This window comes from Salvelinus sp. IW2-2015, linkage group LG9, assembly GCF_002910315.2.
Source record: "Salvelinus sp. IW2-2015 linkage group LG9, ASM291031v2, whole genome shotgun sequence".
Lineage (NCBI taxonomy): Eukaryota > Metazoa > Chordata > Actinopteri > Salmoniformes > Salmonidae > Salvelinus > Salvelinus sp. IW2-2015.
This window is the reverse complement of record NC_036849.1, coordinates 24628036-24645902: the sequence shown is the minus strand read 5'-3', so window position 1 is coordinate 24645902 and position 17867 is coordinate 24628036. Positions and strand designations below refer to the sequence as shown.

The window sequence follows — 17867 nt, the reverse complement described above, 5'->3', positions numbered from 1 at the left end:
CAGACAAGGGAGGGGCGAACACCGGCGTCATCACCTGGACCCAGAAGTTAAACCTGCGCACCAGATGGTGAACATGAGGATATGGGGGTAAAGGAACGAAAGCAAACATGCAGAGGAAGAAAGAATGTGCCGGGAATGAGTGTGAGTGCAGCGAGTAAAGGAGAACTAGGCCGAACTGAGTGCAGGATACGAGATCCTTGAGAGTGAAACCATGCATACCAGAGGCCAGGACCTCAGACTTGGCGGGCGAAGTTCACCTTTCAACAAGACAACGACCCTAAAGCACACGAACAAGACATGCAGGAGATGGCTTCGGAAAGAAAGTAAGCTTATACTATGAAATGTCCTTCAGTGGGCTGTCGAGTAGAGGCCCATACTGTGAACCCAATCGAACATCACTGGAGAGACCTGAAATAGCTGTGCGCGAAGAGCAAAGACTCCCCATCCAACGAGCTACGGAAGGAGCTGAGGAGGATCCATGCAAAGAAGAACTGGAGGACAAAGGAAGGAAGGGAAGAGAGAAACTTCCCTTAACACAGGTTGGTCCAAAGCTTGTAGCGTCATACCCAAGAAGACTTGAGGGCTGAAGTCACTGCCAAAGGTGCTTTCAACAAAAGAGTACTGAGTTAAAGTAAAGGGGTCTGCATACTTACGTAAATGGAGTGCAGGTAGCTTAGCGGTGTAAGACCGTGGTGGGCCCAGTAAACGCGCCAAGGCTCGCTGGGAGTAGCTAGTCCCGGAAGCCAACCTAGATGAAAAGAATCTGTTTGTTGTCCCTTGAGGACAAGGCACTGTAACCCAAGTATTGCACTTGAGATGGAAAGAGCGGTCGGTAACGAAAGAGAAGAATAACTAGTAAAAATCTGTAGTGTTACATTTGAAAAATTTTCGGCTTGTTTTAATTTTTTAATACATTTGCAAAAATAGTCTAAAACCTGTGTTTGTTTGGTCCATTATGGCTATTGTGTGTAAGATTGATGAGGGTGACCGGTGGGGGGGGGGGGGGGGGGGGAAAACAATTTAATCACAATTTTTTAGAATTAAGGTGGGCGAAGCGTAACAAGAATGTGGAAAAGTGAAAGGTGCATACTTTCTGATGCACTGTATATTGTTATGCATTGGAATGTTGGAAATTGGTCTTTTGTACCAGGGCTGCGAGCGCGAACACGCACACACACACAATCGCACGACGTGTACAAACACACACAGCATCTCTTTATAACCGCTGTATAGTTCTTAGCGAACATAAGTTACAGATCAACGCCTCATTGTAATATGGCTGCGAGCTCGTGTGGTTACAGCACAAACTGGATGCTGAAAAGCCCTAAGGATCTCTCAAACGTGCAAAAGAGAGCCTGCACCACATCTCTGCGATAAGTGACTGGGACTCAAACCAAAAGGATAAATGTCTATATGGCTAAGCGAGTACCAGAGAACCACAATACCCACTGTAAAAAAATATTAAATAAAAAACCTTAACCAATTGCTTTATCATGTTATTCTGTTGAAATTGGACTTCAAATTAAAAAAGAACGTTAGCCTAATGGTGTTAAAGTTTGTTCACCCAACAAACTTACTGCTCAAAGTGAGCGGAATTTTTGTGAAAAAAAGGCGTAAATGCTTTTGATAAAATTACAAATTCATGTTTGCCTTTGGAAGGCAACACTTGGTATGATATGTTTGCTGCAACCTAAAATTAAAGGTAGATTATGTAACATAAACTTCAACGATTGAGAATGTAGTTGGTTCGAGCAGTATATATATTAATCCAAAAACTTGTTGTGAGGGCAAAGCACCTCAGTTTTAAAGTGCCTGCAGGTAAAAGGAGGGCTGGTTATAGTCTTAATGTGCTGAGAGAAAGAATAGATGGAGAAGTGATGAGTGTGAGTTAATGAACAATTGTACAGGTGACTGAAGAGACGAGAACAACAGTTTGGGGAGCGAGAGCCGATGGGCAGCGAGAGACAGTGTGAGACGAGATATCGTGAGAATCATCGAGAGAGCAAGAAGAACTGACAGGAGAGCAGAAGAGAGAAACTTCGTGCGCTCACAGGGCCGACACAAAAAAGTACAGAAGCCCAGGGGCAAAATGTGAGGCGGGACAGGAAAAAAACATGCAGAAGGCAACCACCCACACGGCTCAATCAGAGAAGGGACACGACTTAACCGGCAAGTAAGCCACAGGAAGAGCTTCGCCATAACTGGGTTGCATCGACCGCCAGCGAGCACAACAGCGGGGGACGAAACTGAACTAGCACGCCGATTGCAATTCACAGCCAAAAGCTTTGTTCAAGGGAAAAAACACAAAACGACAGAGTAGGCAGAGGATAGCGGGAGAAATGTGATTCGGTGGGGAGCAGCACCGAGCCTAACCAGGACTGTCACCACGGTGTAACAGACGCTGCCGCCCGAGTAAGAGAGTTCTCGAATAGCACTGTAGAGGAGCTCGCGTAAGGGGGGTGGTGGTCAAACCATGCATAGAATGGGAAGTGCAAGAGAAGGCCAAAGGGAAAAGGGGGGAATTTAAGGCAGAAGCGCCTGACACACAAACCACAGTGAGAAAGGTTCAGCCGGAGCGGGTGCCTGGGCCGGAGGGCCAGACGTGATGCAATTATCAATAAAGAGTTGAGCGACAGTCAACGCGCGGAAGAGAGACAAAACAAAAGGAGAGAAAGGAGGGAAGAAGAATACTGTTATTGAGGTGGTCCCAAAGCGGAAAGCCTAAGGGATTGGAGGACGTGCCGTAGACGTTCTTGTTATGACTTCTAGTAACAAAACACATAACTATTGTTTCCCGGCCCCTCTCCCCTTGTAACTAAATCTCCCTACTGATTACACCATGGCCTTCCCTGGAGGGAAGTATCGAGAGCCACTAGAATGGAACGACCTTGCGAAACACCGTGCCATGGCAAGTCCGGCCAATAGGGCCAGCGTTGAAACAAACAATTGCATCTGTCGGACGCTATTATGCCTCAAATTATGAATCCTACAAGGCCTCGAGATAGCCCTTTGTACTTCCTTTTAATAAGGGTATAAGTCTTGGGGGATACACGCTAAACATATAAAGTGGAGTCTGGTCAACGCAAGGGGGTAGGCTACATCGATTTAGAGAGTGGGATGGGCGGGTTGGGATGTCCGGAACCGTACCATCCCTGGTTTCCCTCGCCTTTGTCTATCCCCTACGCATTCCCTGGTTTCCTTCGCCCTGTCTTATCCCCTCACCATCCCTGGTTCCTCTCCCTGGCTAATCCCCGTTAGCTGCATACCTCGGATTCCCTTTCTCCGCTGTCTATCCCCTACCAATGCCCTGGTTGCCCTCTCTATTTTTCTATCCCCTACCCTATAGCGACCTGTCTGCCCTTCGTCCCTGTGTGCTTAAAATCCCCCGGTTCCGTTCGCCCTAGTTCCTAATTGCGGGTGTCCCTAAGCGCGTATCCCTTAGGCTTCCGCTCGCGCCACCATGAACAGCCAATTTACCAAATACATCCTGGTTGACCCTTAGACATCTTTCTCTCTTGTCTCTGTCCCTACCATTTCGCGCTAGGTATCCCTCTCCATGTCTCATTCCCACAATGCCCTGTCCCATCCCCTAGACTATGCCCCGACCATTGCGTTCTGAATGTTCCCTCTCCCCTGTGTCTTATCCCACTGGTACCATCCCGGGTTCCGTCTCTGTAATTGCCACAGCTGCTCATCCCTTTGCCATCCTTGTTCTCCCTCTCCGAGCCGTCTATCCCCGTACCATCCCTGGCCTTCGCCTCTTATCCGTAGTCTATTCCCCTACCTATACCCTGTATCCCTCTCACCTGTCTGATCACCTTCTACCAGTCCCTTGGTTCCCTCGTCCCTGCGCTATCCCCCAACAATCCATGAATCCCTAGTGCCTAACTGGTTCCCTGATACATCAAACAAGAAGAGTCAAACTCTCCGTCACCACATCTAATTTTTTACCCGCGGCAAACCGGTCGGCCACCTATTAATGTAACTGTCTTCTCTCCTCAGTCGTTCCCTTATCTCCCGGTGAGATTAACATAAGATCTCCCTTGTCCTCATAACTCCCTCTAGTGTCTTCCAGGGCTTATCAGTCCATTCATTCTTCACTAACTGAAATATTCTCCACTTAAGACCCTGTCACCGTCAATTATACACACGTTTTCCTAGTGCACAGGTACAGGCCGAGTCCTCTCCAGATTCTAATTAATACTTAGGTGCGATGATCATCATCGATTCATTATTAAGTAACCTAAGAATGGATCCTAGTTCGGACTATTTTAATTCCACTATGCGGACTTAGGACTGGTTATGGTGTAAGATCTAAACTGGTAGATAAGTGTAATTGGACAGTGTATCATCCGGAACGTAGATCCTGAAGAGGTCCCTTTAGTGTTCCTTCTGTCTATAAGCAGTAGTGGCTTTACAACATGCTATCACGCATATCATGTTAGGAGTAGGTAGAACGCTCGCTAATTTACAACTCCAATCCACTAACATTGCTGATAAAAAGATAAGGAACACTGCAGTGAAAAGGGTGCAAGATAACCCAACCTCTAGTAGCAGATGGCCAAGCCGTCATAAAATGTAGATTTAGAATAACTATTCTAGATCAAAATTTAACACAGTAAACAACACCATCAGAATACTATTTCCATAAAAGTGGGTAAGCGAGGTGTGGGTGGACAGCTATAGATTGGTGCTTGCTATTAAATAAGCGCTGATTTGCTGAGCTCCAACTTGGCTTTCATCATCCTGCTTACACTAGGTCGAACCCATGCCCCACGCAACCTGCAGTCCCACTCAACTTAATTAGCCATCTGGAGGAATGCCAGATCTCTCCGATGTCTGCGGAACCCAGATATGTACTAGAGCACCAGCCAACACAACACAACCACCTCTCAAAGCATCGTAACGGAAAGACATGCTGTTTCCAAACCAGAGTTAACCCGATTAGAAGCCAATCACGTAGCTGGAACTACGTTATTTAACACTCCCACCCGTACCCAATATCAATCTCATCTATAGTGCAGCATTCATCACGAGAGGCGCAGGGCACCCAGTCTTGGGTCACGTCGCATGACTTGTTGCCTCTGAATCGCAGTGCTACGAGTGGGACTCAGGCTAGGTGGCACGGTGGATAGCGTATCATGACGCGCCCCATTGGGTTGCTCTCAGCCCGGCTCCTCATCCCTCTGATGCCCTAGAGTGTCCGCCGGCAGGATGTACCGAGCTGTTGGGTGTAGATTGGATGAGTAGAGGGAGGAACGGCCATGAGCGAGCGGCAGGAGTTAGTGAGAGAGGCAGGGGGGGGGTTGAGGTGAAAGGACCTGCGGTGGTGAGGAAAAATGGTAAAGCGACTTTTGCGGAGGGAGGAAGGCGACCACCACTCCGATCCACTTGTCCTCTTTTAGTATGTGTGGAGAGCTTGGCTTATAACTCTGGAGGAACGGAGAAAGTAGAAACTCAGGGGAATACAGTCCAATGGGAATCCCCTTCGGCAGGGGTGGAACCCACAGGAGGTGAGAATTCAGTATCTTAAGGCATCATGCTTTAGGGTGTGTTTGGTCATTATACGACCCAAACTACAAAAGCAAGGGCACGAGCGTAGCTGAACATGAGATTATATAGCTAATTCATCCTTTCAAACAAATCGCCAGAGACATCATAACCAGCTGATCAAGCTTCGATGCTGATTTTGGAAGTGTAGTTAACGGAAGACCGACTTGGACAAAGACCGTATGACCGGAATTTTGAAAAAAAGGGATAACGATGAGATGAAGACCTATGAAGAAGCCTTCAAGGTAGGGACAACCCACGAAACACTGAAGACCTAAATCCCCCACTATGTCGCGTTTTCATAAGCCCGGAAGAAGCGTGATCCGCGGGAAGAAACCTACTTTACCTAGCATTTAAATAAGGAACACACCCTGACGCTCTAATATCTCCTCTTAGCAGTATTCCCAGCAAGGCCATTATGTTATGCGTTAGTGATTGGCAGTTGGTTGGGCTTTAGTGATCTAAATCATAGTAGATTATGTGAAGTAATTGGCCTGGTTTGGCAGTGGTTCTGGCGGTGATCTTAGCTGACTATTTATAATGTACGTGTGAACGATACATTGGTACGGTGAATCGTCCGGGAATGAATGTGGGTTACTAGTATCTAGTGTGTTCGTGAGGTGTCAGAATGAGTGAGTGTCTCATTTTACCTGTAGTGTGGTGTGTTTTGGTATAGACATGTAGCAGCGTACACTCGACCCAAATTATTAAGAGCATGCATCCTTGGACTGGGGCAGTTCTCAATGTTTCCACCAAACTTCAGTGCTGCCCCACCTTAAATGACTTCTATCTGGCCATGGTACTCTCATATAAAGCTAGTCATGCCTACTAGTGGGTGCGCGTGGGTCACCGACTTGTCCTTTCACCAACAGGCAAACCAACCCACAATGTGTTAAGCAACCTGTACCATCCCGAACTGGTGCGCATGACCCACAGTAATGTGATAAACCAGCGTGATAAAACGTATCACCCTATATCTGACTCTAGAGACTATAAAGTCGCTTACGTAAGCTACAGATCAGAGTTATCGAAAACAATATTTAGAAAACCTACATTTTCAACATGGGAACTGATTAAGTAAAATATGTTTCATGCGATGATAATCACCAAGAGTGTGGAAGCTATGTGTTATGTGAACTTGTCCCTAGTAATGGTGATTGTACATTCAGTGTCTTTTTGTAATCATTTTATGCAGGTTGCCCTAGAAGATCTAATAGACCACCCTGCTCAAACAGAATGTCATAAATCGATGACGACAAATGAATACGTCTTCCTAATGTCAATGAGTCTGACCCCGAATATTCCTATTGTCCACGACAGCCAGCCACTCTTTGCACCGCACTACTGGCTTTGGCCTCTCTGTGTAAGCTAATAATGAACAGGGTCGTGTGTCGCGGTAAGGCTCGCGGTAGTCTGGACCTGAGCTCTGCAATCTGGGTCCAAATGAGCACCAAATAATAGCTGCTCGACAAAATTGAGAGATGAAGCATCCTAGGTAAATTGCACAGCCCCCTAGGAAGGCCACTCTTATCCTTCAGTAGCGTAAACTTGAAACCCTATAAGCCTGAATATCCCACCTTCCACCAAGAAGGCGTTGTAATTATGCGCAAACTAGGTAAGTGCCCTGTGCTGAAGGGCGAATCGTGTGCCCCAAACCAAGCTGTTGAGCTTACTTATCTTAAATGAACATCGACTTGAACCTTTTGGATGGATGTAAACAGAGTATATTTCATCCAAGTCAACACTCCATATACCGCATAAGCTATCAGGGTCCTCCGTAGACGCTCCCTGTGGTCTCTATAACTAGAAGATCACAAAATCGGCATCTAACTTGTAAGAGTAGGGTCGTGCGATGAAACCTGGTCCAAATCCTGGATACTCTTATCGAAAATCTCCACTACAGTGTTTCTTGTACACAAGCTCACAAATCATGAGCCCACACAGCGCCATCTATACAAAACATATTGTTGCGGCATCCCATGCCTCTCACCCTGCATGAACCATCACCTTCATTCTGCCCGCCAGCGTCGGTTTGCTTGGTTACAATCGAGGATTATATGTATATAGCAGTTTCTTCTGTATCTCTATAGTCCCTCTCGTGTTCTTTCTCTAGCCTTGCAGCAGAAGCACCACCGAATCTTTACAGACGACAACCGCGACAGTCGATAGGTTGCGTCACTTTTCTAATTCTCCCGACCTCGGCATCTTTTTCACTACTGAGACACACTTAAACCAAAGGCACATATATTCCACATGCAAAAACACCCACAACCAATATTGTTGCACTATTGATAGTGGTCGTTTTACATGACATATGGAGATCAGATGCAGTAAAAGTCTATAAAGACAGCTACACTTTTTTGACTTAGTGTCTGCTACCTAGTTAGGTTGGCTCCAGAATAATAAGGTTCTGATACCAATACGTGATAAAATCAAAGCTATTGTAAAAACCATGCCTGGGTTATATACAACGAGTCTGACACGGTAATGGAAGTAGAGAAAACTGTGGAAGAATGCCCACCCTAAAATCAACAGTATTCTACGATACATATGCTCAGTTGCGGCGTTGGATGCATCCTTCTTATGCGTTGTTTGAAGATCCCACTTACTTACAGTCTTCCTAATTTAAATGCTGATGACAGATCTATCGCACTTCTGACAACAGACATACAACAATAGACTGTTCGCGGACCTTTAGGCATAATCTTATAACTCATTGTTTGAGAAGATGCTGCAATGAGAGCCATATAATTTCTCCAACTCCTGTTCCTGATTCAAAATGTGTTGTCCATGTAATCGTTTTTCGTGTAGAGCTTGAGCTCCTTTTGTTAGTAGATACATTTGACAAACCTTGTCACTTGTCTATAGTATCAATTGTATTTTAATTCTGTGAGGCGCGATAGACAGAATTCATGTATTAATCGGACTTACATTGACCTTAAATATGCGGTGCAAATTCGAGGATGCTTGATCATGGAGGCCATCAGAGAAGTTTGATCAGACCGACAGTCAAGTGTCAATGAGTGTGCTTATAACGTTTGTCTCTGGATCATATAGATCCTATGTCTTATGAACAGAATGGCAGAAGAAGTAACCGTTTACAATTCCTCTTCTCACATGCTAAGATGGGTTAGGTAAAAGGAGTGTTTTATAGGCAATAACATATTAAGTGAGGTCCCAGGACTGACGTTGTGCGTGTGCCGATGTCCGGTGGCTATGCGATAGCCATGATGTTCTCTGCGAGCATTGAGAACGAAGGCAACGGACAGGGGGGGCCACTCAGTTAGTTCATGCATGATTTGGCGACAACCTTTTCGATCATTATGTTGTACTTCTTCATACTTCACAGTTATGAAACTTAAATCTTAGGATTCGAGCGCGCAATGAGCAATCTTTGAGTAGGATCCCTCAAAATAACATTGTACGCTGTAGTTTAGCTAGCTAATTTTAAATGCTAGAACTTTAGGTGTAGTAAAAGCAATTTTGGACCAAAAGAGTCACAATATTTTTTATTAGGCAGGGACAGAAAACCAATCAAATAACAACTAACAAGACAGATTGGCAAGCGTTTAGATTTGAATATAATAATAAAAACACAAATGATGAAATGAAGCTGAACTTAGAGCCCAAAACGTATTTTGCCAACTTCCTCGAACTACAAATTACACTGAGCAATAAGGGCAATAGGTTCATTCGTATTTGTAACCGTTTTCATCTCTACGATGTTCATAATGCTCGGCTCATTCTCAGCGAATATCACCACAAACAGGGCTGACCCCTAGCCCCTAGCGTGTTAAGTAAGAACCGATATTTGATGAGGGTGACAAGAGAGACCAGCTTATATTCCTGCTTGTGAGTGTTTCTCTTGATATTGTTGCGTCAAGATCGTATACTCTCACACTTCACCTAATCTTTAAAGTCCTATCTTGCTGCAATAAAAAGTACCCGTATTCGGATCCTTTTGGACTTGTCTAATCTTGTCGTTCAAGTTGCGAGTTATAGCACCCTACTATTATATCACCAGCAACACAATAAGCATAAACAAGAACTGCTATCATAGCCGGTTGCTGAACATGTTGGCCCTGTGCTACCTATGGCTGCATATGCGGTCTCCGTTTAATTAACACAACTAGTAAAGGCTTTGAAGAAAAAATATTAGAGAGATTTCGGCACTCTCATCCCACAACATATGTCATGACCTCCAAACCTTCCCACCCTTAGACCGGATATACACCCAGGACTGTGGGTTATGGCAGTCCAACCAACCATCACTAATGCCTTCATAGCAGGACACACCCAAAAGGACAGGGAGGATAGAGGCGAGAGGGGGGACGTTGAACGAAGATGAGGGAGATGAGGGGAATGTAAGTGCTGCCTAGCTCTGTCCCTGCGTTAAGATAGAAGAGACTTTTGCTCTCTGAGTCGACCAATATTAAACAACATCTGTTGGACGAAAACAACACTATATATAGTAGTATGTATATTTTACCAAAAAATATGGCAAAACGGCAAGCGATAATCTATCTGACAGAAATATGTAAACTTCAACCTTTGATCGAACATAAAGAATGAATAATTCTAGCCAAAAAAATAATAAAACAGTTCTGACAATAGCAAAATCCCTTCCAAGCTTAGGGCCGACAAAAGCCACAAGCACCCTCACAAAAACAACTAGGCATGGAAAATTATTAATCTCATCTAACTGAGAGTTAGATGATATCAAGGTGAGAAATAACGGTATGGCCGATACAGATAAAACAGCTCTGTGAAGCAGACAATTTACGCTTTACGTTCGAGTAAAACTCTCCAAGGATAGAATGAGGAACACCTCGGACGACAATGGCTTGTCCCGTGCCCCACTAACCTGACACTAGGAACAACCCTATGAGAGTCGGTAAACCAGCGACGTAGAGTAATATCCACTACATTACTCTTTGTACTTACGTCTCCAACACAATCAAACTCTCTTACAGCACAACTCTAACACACACACAATCACCCATAAACACAACACACCACAAAGCACACACACCACACATCTATCCCTATAAAAAACCAACCACCATTAGTCACACACATGAGCACGAGCAACACCACCACACACAAACAATCAGCGCCGAGATTGAACACACAATCCACGACCAAACAACTATCACCAGCATTGCAAAACCAACTCTCATCACAACACAAACAATATACACACTCAGTCGACTCTGCCTATTGTTCTTATAGTAGATAGCCCATTAACTAATTTTAATACCCACAATGACTGACAATCAAAGTATCTACACCATCCGCTCATATATTAAAGAGCAACTACAAAGGCTGTCCAGAGATGAGAGGTGGCAGTATATGGGCCATAGTTATGGACCCGCCGGCTAAAGGGCTTCTTTGTAAAACGTCAATTGCGGAAATGCACTGTGAGTACAGCCGTTACGACACACGTGGTAAGGTATCAGGCCCTAATACCCACAAACTCCCTCCAGGTAACAATGACATGACAAAGGCTCGGTGCCGTTATATCCTTATTTGATAAGAGCTGCGAATTCTAGAGAGTTACCCAGCGTCGAACGAATAAGAACAGTAAATAATGAATTATAACACAAAGATCAGCATTCAACTTTGAACCAACCCGGAGGATTTAGTAACGTAGAAGATACAGTCAATAGCTGACATAGCACATCCATATATGCAAATATTGAACTTATTAATGCAGTATGTTGCTCGCCTTAACTTGTAATCAGTGGTTCTACATCAATATACTACTGATGCCCATAACTAACCTTCTATAACGTAAGTGTGATTTTCCGATTTGACTTTATTTTTATTATTGATACGTTTGCAATGGCATTATGCGGTGCATGACGAGAAATCAGATAATGAGGGAGATGCTCTGTATCAAGCATTTCGCTGCACCTTTTATACCTGCTGTAAAATCTGTGTCTGGTGGTGTTGTGTCTTAACTTGTACCGGAGACAATTTATTAGTGACGATTAAAATTGTATGCATAAAATCATTAATCGGCCAGGTTCTCCAGAAATAATAATTAGCGCCCGATTGATAACCACATTTATTAATTCTACCATACATAAGTACTTTTCTTAAACAAAGGACTATAATCTACATGGATTGCTCCACAATGCATTTCTATAATATTATGTAAAAGCGGTTTTGACAACACCACCTTTTTAAACAATATACTCAGTATTTGAAACTAAAATTTGTCACGTATATGCAGAGCCGACTTCATAAATTCTTTCACAATTGAGAGAATAACCCACAGTGAAAATACCGAGTAAGTTCTAATTCTCTTATAAATAATAAATAAGTGAGAGCCAAGAATGGCGGACTGTTCACGTTAAGGCGGTACGAGTATGTGAGTGGATACTGTTTTTCACAGAACCCTTTTTATGAAACTTTTGCTGAGGGCCTGATACCCAAAGCACGAAAGATACAAACATCTTACCAAAATCATAAGAAGGTCAGTATACTATGACAACTAGACTCTGTCTGTTTTGTTAGTTGTTGTATGTATCTTATGTTTCATCAATTAATTAAACAAAGTGTCTATTAAAGTTACTGGGTATCATTGTAGTTATCTGACTGTGTATGACGGCAACGAGCGGAATATAAGGTGCAATTAAGACTGAAGATGAGTATAGAATACAGAAATACTCTTTAAGTCTGTCTATATAAGTAATCACAGAAGATCTTCTCAATGCATTACAACATATCTTCATGTTATCAGAGAATAATGGCTATGCGAGAGAGAGAGAGATATTTTCCTCCATTTGTCCCTACACAAACGGACACAGTCTACTATTACAGTTTTTCAAATTGTAGGTGTCTGGTAGCATTTAAAAAAAAATCATATGGTGTTAACCTAGGCCTACACTGTGCAATTGCAGATATAATAAAGGAGAGCAAGCTACAATACGGCAAACCAGGCATTTGTGGTAAGTGTATGGAGGCCGCCATCTTTTTGCACGCCGCCATTTGTATGTTACAAATCTTGTTTGCTAATCTAACTATGCTATCGCTAGTCCAATCAATCAGAAAGCTTTGTTATCATGTAAAAAACACAAACGACAGAGTCTAGTTGTCATAGTATATCTTTTTGTAGAAATGTTTGTATCTTTGTTTGGTATCAGGCCTATCTCTAGGCCTACAGTACTCACCACTGCTGTGAACAGGCTCTGCCTCCATATAAGGAGCATACCGGTAAATTCACGGTTTTAGGTGAAGTTTGAGCGCCTCTCGTAATTTAGTTTATTCTGTTTAGGGGTGTTGTCAAACGCTTCATAATTTATTAGAAATGCATTTGTGCAAATTATGTCTTTGTTTAGAAAGTCTTTGGTTATAAATGTGGTTATAAATGTGTTATCGCTGGCCATTGTTTTGTCAATTACGCAAAAAAAATTGTCCATCACACACACAGTTTACAGCAGGTATAAAAGGTGCAGCGAAATGCTTGTGCGCTATCTCCCTCATTATTGCAGTACAATAATCAATATCAATAATAAATAAAAAGTCAAATCGAAAATCACACGTTATAGAAGGTAGTATGCATAGTAGTAATAACCTGATATACACACAATATGATATATAATATTGATAATGGATGTGCTATGTCAAGTATGACTGTATTTACAATTATAAACCGGGTGGTTCAAAGCTTGAATGCTGATTTGTTTATTTATTTTTACTGTTCTTATTACGCTGGTAACCAGTTTATAATAGCAATAAGGCACCTRGGGGGATTGTGGTATATGGCCAATATACTACAGCTAACGGCTGTATCCAGGCATTCCGCAATGCGTCTTGACAAAGAACAGCCCTTAGCCGCGGTATATTGGCCATATACCACACCTCCTCTGGCCTTATTGCTTAAATATAAAGTGGGTAGTTTCTTGGTAATGCAGTTGGATAAATAGTGGGCTATATACTATAACAGCAGAGTCGACTGAGTGTGTATGTGTGTGTGAGAGAGTCTGGTTGCATGTGTGTGCTTGTGTGTGATTGTGTGTTCATGGGTGATTGTGTGTGTGTGTGTGTGTGTGTGATTGTGTGTTCATGGGTGATTGTGTGTGTGTGTGTGCTTGTGTGTGATTGTGTGTTCATGGGTGATTGTGTGTGTGTGTGCGCTTGTGCGTAAGAGTTGGATGTGTGGAGAGTCAATACAAATAGTATGTATGAATTATCACTGGTTTAGCAATGGTTTATGTCAGGTTAGGGCAGGGACAAGCCATTGTCCTCGGTCCTCATTCATGGAGAGTTTTACTCGAACGTAGCCTAACATGTTGCTACAGAGCTGTTATCGTAGCAATAGAATTCACTGATCCATCCAATCCATTCAGTGGATTATATTTCCATGCCCTATCTTTGAGGTGCTTTGGCTTTTGTCCCCTAGTTGAGGGATTATTGCTATTGTCCAACTGTTTATTATTTTTGCTAAATTATTATTTTTGTCGATCAAGTGAAGTTTTTTTCTCAAGTCTTTTTTGCCGTTTGCATATTTTTGTAAATATAACTACATCTTTACTGTTGCTGATCCACAGCAACTAAATTGTCTACCAGGCTCTCTATCTTAACAGYCAGAGCTAGGCACATACATTCCCTCTCTCCCTCACTCTTCTACACTCCCCCCCTCCATCCCTCTATCCCTCCCTGTCTCTTTGTGTGTCCTGCATGAAGGCATTAGTGATGCGTGGGTTGACTCATAACCCACAGTCCCTGCGGTTATATCCGCAGGGTGGGAAGGTTTAGGGTCATGACATATTGTGTGGATGAGGGTGCCGCAAATCTCTCTATATTTTTTTCTTCACAAAGCCTTTACTAGTTGTGTATTAACGGACCGATACAGCCATAGGTAGCACAGGGCCCAAACAATGTTCAGCACCGGCTATGATAGCAGTTCTGTTTATGCTATGTGTGATGATTGTGAGGTGCTATACAAATTCGACAGTCACAAGACGGGGACTTCAAATTGGCCTATAGGCGGGTTAGCTGACAACYTCAAGAAAACGATGTTCTCGCTTCCATGGGGCAGGGGTCAGCCTGTTGTTGTGATTCTGGATGGCCAGATTGATAGAAAGAATGACAAGAAACTGCCATGTAGGGAATCGTAAGTGGCTCGTTTCAGCTCGTTTCAGCTCATTTCATCTTGTTATTGATACCCTGTCTTGTTGTTTTGTGTTTTGACTGATTTCATGTCAATGCTAATATTMCTAAAATAAGCTAACTAGCTAATTAGCTAGCTAACCTACAACTGTAACAATGTATTTGAGGGACAACAAGTGCTCATTGCGCAAATCTATTTAAGTTTTAAATGAACGTTGGAGACAAAATACAGATGACATGTTGTCAACAATCTAAGTGAACCCGGTCTGTTTTGCCACATAGACGCGCACACCTTGGTTTTGTTGCTAAACAACCAACCCATCTATGGCATGTCAAAGTAACTTTAGCCTACTGTTCAGATAGGTTAAACGGAAACTGAAATCTGGACACTGACTGTAGGTCTATAACCTCTCACATAGCCTTAATATTAACTTCTGCGGAATTAAAATTATGCAGCAAATGTAGGCAACAATTTGACTCAGGAACAGGAGTGGAGAAATATGATGTCTTTCAGCATCTTGAGAGAATGCAAATGCACAGTTAGATACTGTCTGTAGAAGTGCTATCTTCATCAGCATAATAAAAGCTGATAGTATTTCAAACACATAAAATATGCATCCAAGCCGAACTGAAATCTTATCAGAAACATGTTGGGTCTTCTTCACAGTTTTCTACTTCCTTACGTCCGGTCAAACTGATGTCAATAATCTTCCCATTTGTTTTGTTGGATGAGGGGTTATTGCACTTTCACCCCGGTCCCTAAACGTCTTTGCTCAGTGAAAGAAACAGAGATGACAGAGAAACGTTTACACATTCTCATTTACAGCAACAACCTGGGGAATAGTTACAGGGGAGAGGAGGAATGAGCCAAATGTAAGCTGGGGATGATTAGGTGACAGATTGTGAATTTAGCCAGGACACCAGGTTTCACACCCCTACTCTTACAATAAGTGCCATGTGATCTTTAGTGACCACAGAGAGTCAGGACACCTGTTTAACATCCCATCCAAAAGACAGCACCCTACACAGGGCAATGTCCCCAATCACTGCCCTGGGGAAGTGGGATATCCTTTTTAGACCTGAGGAAAGAGTGCCTCCTACTGGCAATCCAACACCATTTTCAGCAGCATCTGGTCTCCCATCCAGGGACTGACAACCCTGCTTAGCTTCAGAAGCAAGCCAGTAGTGGGATGCAAGGTGGTATGCTGCTGGCAAATAGAGCAATGTCAACTAGATTGAAGTATTAATTCTATCGATTTATGACATTCTGTTGAGCAAGGGTTTATTAGTCTTCTAGGGCAACATATAAATGATACAAAAGAAACTGAATGTATCAAATTATAGACAAGTTCATTAACAAATAGCTTACCAACATTTGTGATATCATAAGCAGAAACATATTTAAATCAGCCAGGAAAATGTATTTTTTAAATAGTTCCGCTAACTCTGTCTGTAGCCTACAGAACATTTTTTATTTTAGCAAGTTAGGGTGATAGTTAATTTATCACATATTGTTGGACAGTTGCGGACAGGTTATTAACAATTGTGGGTGGGTGCGGGTGAAAGACAAGCTGACCCGCGCACCACTAGTAGGCATGCTAGTTACATGAGAGTACAGGAGATAGAAGTCTTAATGGCGCAGCACTGGAGTGTGTCGGGAAAATGAAGCCCCAGTCAGGGAGCATGCTTATAATCAGACCCACATGCATACAAAAACACACACACACGGAAACAGACACACATACAGACACACACGAACACACAGATACAGTAAGCAACACAACCCGAGTCACACTCAATACACAAGTCCCTAATAGCCAGTCACAGCCAGAGCCACTGCCACAGGCATTACCACATCTCTACCATGAAGATCATAATAGCCAACTGCCCAATCACTACGCAATACAATATGCTGCTGGGAATACTGCTAGGGAGATAAGAGCGTCAGGGTGTGTTTTCATGTGGTAGTTTTCCACAGCTTTCCTTTGAACCACTGGGGGTTCTCATTCTGTTTCCTGCTCTCTCTTCATCTCTCGTCCTCTATCTTCCTCTCTCTCTCTCTCTCACTCTCACTCGCTCTCTCTCTCTCTCTGTCTCTCTCTCTGCCTGCCTTTGTAGTTGGAGTAATAATAACAACAACCCTAAAGCATATGCCCAAAAGACTTCTCTCTGGTTCCCTGCGAAGGGGACATGTACTGAGTTCACTTTCCGTTTCAGAGTTATACCCCTCTCCTATAAAAACAAGTTGAGATCCCTCCTCCCCCAAACCTTTACTTTTTCCTCAAGAACCCAGTCCCCCCCCCCCCCTCTCCACTCTCCTCCCTCGCTCTGCCGTCTCCTCCCTCTCCTCCTTCCTCTCCTCCACTCTACCCTCTCTCTACACCCCACCCCTGTCCCCCAGCCTCTAATCAGACCCTGACTGCCGCTGGCCCTGCCCTCTGATTGATCTGATTATGGACTTGATTTGGGACGGAGGATGAAATCAAAGCCCTGATATTGTCACATTGTAGCTTGTGTTGTGTGTGTTTTAATATTCTGTTCGCACAGCAGAGCTGGCATTCATTGTGGTTAGTGAGTGGGCTGCTCTTTCAGCACCAAGGACAGTGACAGAGTGAGCTCAGCAAGGTTTTAGCAGCACCATCTATAGCTGTCCACACACACAACATACACACTTTTATGAGATAGTGATGGTGTGTTTGTGTAATTTCTGATATTTCATAACCATAGAGGTTGGATGAGGGTAGTTTGCCCTTTTCTCAGGTTCTATTTATCAGAGCCAGCGTATATGGCCTGTAATAGCAGCTTTATATCACCTGATATGTGATACATGTGAAACCCACTTCATAACAGAGAAAGGCTCAGACACTGTACATGCATACATACATACAAGTTACACACACACACGTGACTAAAATAGCCGACAGATCCATCTGGTTTTATACAGTATCAGATTGACTGGGGCTGCCTGACCTGCAGAATGTGTGTATGGCGACAGGGTTCAATGAATAGACAGAGGCAAGAATGTGGAGAAAGCCATGGGAAGACAGGGGAGTTAGGGGAGACAATAGAGACTAGGGAAAGACAGAGAGAGAAGACAGACATTATGGTGGGGGTTGGCGGTAAATGGTGGTGGGAGAGGCTTGTGAAGACAGGGAGAGGGAATCATGGATGGTGGGGGATAGCCGAGGGGAACCAGG

At 43.5% G+C, this 17867-nt stretch overlaps 1 protein-coding gene across 8 annotated transcripts in view; it reads right to left on the bottom strand.

Annotated features, from left to right (window-relative positions):
* Positions 1-17867, bottom strand: part of LOC111968857 (myelin transcription factor 1-like protein) — a 204474-nt gene that overhangs the window by 93357 nt on the left and 93250 nt on the right. The window lies entirely within an intron of this gene.